The sequence below is a fragment of the Ornithodoros turicata genome, chromosome 1, assembly GCF_037126465.1.
Source record: "Ornithodoros turicata isolate Travis chromosome 1, ASM3712646v1, whole genome shotgun sequence".
NCBI lineage: Eukaryota > Metazoa > Arthropoda > Arachnida > Ixodida > Argasidae > Ornithodoros > Ornithodoros turicata.
The window spans coordinates 210,248,513-210,254,646 of record NC_088201.1 but is presented as its reverse complement, the minus strand read 5'-3'; positions in this window follow the sequence as shown (position 1 = coordinate 210,254,646).

The window sequence follows — 6,134 nt, the reverse complement described above, 5'->3', positions numbered from 1 at the left end:
CAGTCAGGTTTATCTTGCCGTGGTACTACCTTCCGTTTACGACAAGTACGGAGCTTCACGATCTTGGTTTCAGTCCACTTAGACCGCGACCTCTCCCTCAGGACTTCCCACGCTATCATTAACGATAAACTGAACATTTCGTTTGATAGATACCTTTCTTTTTGTTCCCACTCACGACTGTTGAATAATATTAATATGCTGTGCAACCTTTAATGCAAGTACCTCAGTCTATTGACTTCCCTCTTCGCTGACATCAATCACGTCTTTGCTGCGTCGGACGTTGTACGCATCTTGCCATAGCCCACGCAAATCGATAGCGTACGATCCATTGAAACTCTCAAGTTACGCATCACCACAGATCTTGTGTTTCCTGCTATGAAGACGATTATCACATTAGTGTCACCACAACAGATTAGTGTCAGTAGCCAAAGCTGATATGCTGGGTAACCACAAGAGTCAGCACACAGTCACCATGTCCGCCAGCCGGCTGCCGGGACGCCCTGTATGTCTATGATGATGAATCTGAGAAGAGATCCTTCTAGAAGTCTTCACATTGAAGGAAGGGTGGTACGCATGTGCTCGTTACACTCATGTTGCGAGCACATAACGAAGGGTGTTAAGTGGCATGCAGCCATAGAAATCATAAGTAGAAAGGCTAGATGAAAAGCTGGGAGAGAGAGTGATGGGGGAGAGCAAAGGAGTTGTACGGAGGCAAGGCCCTCTCCCAATGTCCAAGTCTGGGAGGCGCCACGATCGATATTGTGGATTGGGCCGGATTCCGCCACAGCCTTTCCACAAGACTAGGCACATTCGACGTAATGGTATCCAATCCAATGCAAATCGCTTCCGGTTCCGCTCTGCTCCGCGTTTCATGCTGTGTTGAAGTGTGTTTGTTTTGTCTGCCATCACCTGTGTGCTTGGATTCTCTAGGGAACGACTACAGTGCGGTTTAAACCTTGTGCTGCAACATGAAAAAGAAAAGAAAAAAAAAGAACAGCGCACGGAACTCGTAGGAGCCACCGTTCATAAGACGCTAGGCCTACCGTATCCACCACGGCCGCTCACATGTTGAGATGCTCCTCTCCGCTAGCTTGGTTTCTAGTTATCATGATAGTTTTATTCGTGCAGCTATGTGGCGTTGACTAAGCGGTGGTTGTGCTGTGTTCGATTAACAAAGTCGGCATGGAGGAAAGACGAAAGAGAAGTGTGGAGGAAGTGACGTGAGGATAGGACATGAGCTGTAGCTTCGTTGGAGGCGAGGGGAGGGGGGGGGGGTCACGTTGAGCACTGATAGATATAGCACTACATAACCATGGGCCGCTCAGGTTACATGCGACGCACACGCACGGTAAGATATCTCAGAAAACAATGGGAAATAATGTGTCGATAGTGTGAACAATGGGTTGCCAGGTTTCAATAACATGCGCCGCCAGGATAAGGTACCTGTTGACTCAGGTGAACAATGGGAGCTCACGTGTCGATAGTGTTTGATAGGCACCTGGATGCACATTTAATGACACGCAATGACATTTAATAACACGCAATAACATCCGATGATATTTAATAGCATTTTCCGGTCGGGTTGATGTCACGATCAGTCCGTCACCTAGGTTGGTTGCTATGTTATAGCGCCAGGTAGTTTTGGTTTCGGTTTGAAATTCCCACCAAGCGTCCTCTAGTTTTGAAGCTTTGGCCGTCCGTAGTTCCGGTAATAAATGGATGTCCGGACCCGACGGCACGGTTGGTTCTGGTTGCTCTATGGAACACGTGTAGTTTTGGTTTCAGTTTCGAAATCCTAGCTTTTGAATGGTTGCCAGATGCCCTCTGGTTTCAAGCTTTTGACCGTCTGTAGTTTCGGTTTCAAACCACAAACGGGTAGTTTCATTTTAAATCGAACAACGAGTGAAAGTCGTATTTTTTAATTCGCCCAGAAAAAATATATGTTAGAGGACAGCTCAAACGACGCAAATTGCGCCACGTGCGACGTTCGTGCGTGTAGTAGTTTCCGCGTAGGAGAGGGGGAAAGTCTGATGCTGCTTGAGCACGCTTTCTTCTGGACCGACTTTAACGGGATCTAGCACCGCTAATTTTATGTCTACGAACTGGAGGTTTTTTGTGATTATAGACTGCACCATAGACACTGTCGACAGTCACCCACAAAACTCTGAGACCCACAGATTTTCTGTTAAAAAATGCCAAACTTGGCGTAAACGTTCAAAAAGGCCAAATTTTGTTATCAATTTGCTTCATGACGGAAATCTCTGAGAACATCGAGCTTAGTGCCATTCGATAGGACATTGAAAGAGCTTTCGTGCTGTATAGAGCTCATTTTTCTCAACCCAGTCGTTTTTGTGTTATTAGCTTGAGAATCACACATGGTAGGCGAAAATTGCCAATGTTGCATCTCAGTTTTCTCAAAAATGCCATCTTCGATTTCCTTGATTATTTTTCAAAAGGTGGCGTCATGTCTCTACTTTAGACGCCAAGTGAGACTATCTTTTATTTTTGCCTGAGAGACGCGCAGCGATTTTTTTTGTCAGGCAAGGTGCACGAGGCTGCGGCCCTGCGCGCCCCACCCACGAGCACGAGACCTTCAACCTCTTCTTTGCTACAAATGTCCCGCTGACGGAGAAATCAATGACCACACTGCGTGAGCTTGTTGTAGTGTCCCAGAGCATCACTTTACGTTTACCCAATGGCCTCCCAGTTCCGTCAGGCTCATTCAAACCGTGGGAGAGTACATGAGTTGCCTGTGCGCCCTTGACGAGAAGCCCCAGTTCGACGAACATGCCGACAAAGCAGTGAGAAGAAACGAAGCGCTTCGTAGAGATCTTTATCCACTGGTAACATCTTAGCTTTTGTTTCAGGTTGCTGCCAGTCCCCCAGGAAGTGTGAAAGTCACATCCTTTTCATTGGTAAAAGAACGAAAAACGGAAGTTTCGAAAAACGTAAAATGTGCCCATTGCGAGACCCCTGCAGGTGGTGGCTGCCACCATTGGATTAGCATCATCCGATAGCTTTACACATGTCCTTTCACATGATATAAAGTGAATGGTTTCAAGCGCATGGATGCCAGAAGGACTACTGAAGAACACACCGAGGGTTTAAGGTACCTACGGCTACCGGAAACGAGGGATTTTAGTTGTGCGTTGTTCTGTCGGAAATTTTGATTCCCACGGTGACACTGACACATCTCGGTGAGGGCGAACGTGTTATACTTGAGAGCAGCAACTGTCATCACAGCGGTCTTACGGGTTTTGTACCACTCGTCGTGGTTCCTAAATAACGCTACGGAGCATAAAACTAATTAAAGAGAGCATGCACACTTTCGGAACTATCACTTATTGCGCCCAAGCTAAGAGGCGACTGCAACCACGCGACCACAAGTTTGTATTCTCAGATGTTGTAACTTTCTGTCCCCTGTGGCCGTAGTTCTGCCTTCTTAATATTAACTCGCACGACAGCCTCATAGCGTGCGTATGTGTATTGCGTCAAGCACATGTGCGGGAGAATAGTGAATATGCGCACGTGCGTATACGCATACGTCGTGCGTGCGACTCCCATGAAAGTGCGTAATAGCAAGTTCAAGTCGCCCACGAAAGTATTGCCCTGCGTCTCCAAAGGAAAAAATAAATATACGTACCATTAGTGCAAAATAAGTACATAATGCAACATCTGGGCATTAAATTACAAAGCAAAGACTACGAAGCAAAACGCGCTCGTAAACATACGAAGAGCGCCTTTGTGTGGAAAAATCGCTCCGCGGAAAGGTAGACCTACGTCTCAATCAAAAAGAGAAAAGGTACTTTACCAGCAGCGCAAAGTACCGGCATAATTCTGCCCCTGTGGAATAAATCGTGAAAAATATTCCGGCTTTTTAGAAATAATTAAGATCGAACATGCAAAATTTTCGCGTACCACTCGTGATTTTGCGATACTAGGCGGACAAAGAATGCGCTTGAACCCAGTCACTTTATATCACGTGAAAGGTCATGTCTAAAGCTATCGGATGATGCTAATCCAATGGTGGCAGCCACCACCTGTAGGGGTCTCGCAATGGGCACATTTTACGTTTTTCGAAACTTTCGGTTTTCGTTCTTTTACCAATGAAAAGAATGTGCCTTTCACACTGCCTGGGGGACTGGCGGCAACCTGAAACAAAAGCTAAGATGTTACCAGTGGATAAAGATCTCTACGAGGCGCTTCGTTTCTTCTCACTGCTTTGTCGGTATGTTCGTCGAACTGGGGCTTCTCGTCAAGGGCGCACAGGCAACTCATGTACTCTCCCACGGTTTGAATGAGCCTGACGGAACTGAGAGACCATTGGGTAAACGTAAAGTGATGCTCCGGGGACACTACAACAAGCTCACGCAGTGTGGTCATTGATTTCTCCGTCAGCGGGACACATGTAGCAAAGAAGAGGTTGAAGGTCGCGTCCTCGTGGGTGGGGCGCGCAAGGCCGCAGCCTCGTGCACCCTGCCTGACAAAAAAAATCGCTACGCGTCTCTCAGGAAAAAATAAAAGATAGTCTCACTTGGCGTCTAAAGTAGAGACATGACGCCACCTTTCGAAAAATAATCAAGGAAATCGAAGATGGCATTTTTGAGAAAATTGAGATGCAACATTGGCAATTTTCGCCTACCATGTGTGATTCTCAAGCTAATAACGCAGAAACAACTGGGCTGAGAAAAATGAGCTCTATACAGCACGAAATCTCTTTCAATGTCCTATCGAATGGCACTAAGCTCGATGATCTCAGAGGTTCCGTCATGAAGCAAATTGGTAACAAAGTTTGGCCTTTTTGAACGTTTACGCCAAGTTTGGCATTTTTTAACAGAAAATCTGTGGCTCTCAGAGTTCTGTGGGTGGCTGTCGACAGTGTCTATTGTGCAGCCTAAAATCACAAAAATCCTCCAGTTCCTAGGCATAAAGTCAGCGGTGCTAGATCCCGTCAAAGTCGGTCCAGAAGAAAGCGCGCCCGAGCAGCCTCCGGCTTTCCCCCTCTCCTACGCGGGAACTACTACACGCACGAGCATCGCACGTGGCGCGATTTGCGTCGTTTGAGCTGTCCTCTGACATATATTTTTTCTGGGCGAATTAAAAAATACGACTTTCATACGTTGTTCGATTTAAAATGAAACTACCCAAACGCTAGTTTCGCTGTGACAACGTCAACGCATTTCTGATGATATAAAATAAGCGTGCACGTAGAAATTTCACCAGAAAAAAAAAAAAAACATGGTTGACCAGTTCTATGTGAACCTGCTCTCAAATGCATCTTTAGATGTGTTTCCCGACAGCACAATGAGCAAGTTTCCAATAAAGCTAGCCCATTAACAGAAGTTGGAGTGTAGGTGGGAGGACCGCTTTAACAGAAATCAACATCCCTTTTGCGATGAGAAATGTCACTGACACGGTCAATAGCATATCGGAAACTACATTCCTTGGTTCTACGCTTCCCTGCTGGAAACTGGCTCATTCAAAGTCCTATGAAAATCTCATTGAACCTATTGGATACCACATACACAAATCTCATTCAGTGACTGCGAAAATTCTCATCCCCATTAGATGATTTGGGACAAATATTACATTGAAAATGATGCCATATTCATCCAATGAGTCAATGAGATTCAATGAGTCTTAATGAGAAATCACAGTAAGTGTTAATGAGATGTAATGAGAAATCAAAGCAAGTGTTAATGAGATATAATGAGATGTCACAGAAAGTGTTCATGAGATGTAATGAGAAGTGGTGGCTTCAAACTCATTCAATGTCCCCGTCATGTCTCACTGAAGGAATGAGCCCCAGCAGGATATTTCTCATTGGAATGGTTCTCTATTTCGATTCGCCAGTAGGTTTGTTGTGGTATAGTCACATTAGATGTGTAGAGCTTTCCAATGAGTATAAATGAATTCCCGCAAAAATGAATTAGACACAATGCGATTTGGATAATTTACTGGATCAATGCACTACATATTGTATTCTATCACAGCACATATTTCAGCTTGGGTGTAATATTGTCAGCCGCACTGTGCCTTCACAGATGCGCAATGTTTGGCTAGTAATACTCTCGTGCACACGATAGTGAGAAATAGAAAATCTAAAAGATGTAATTAACATTTAGCAGTAGCTG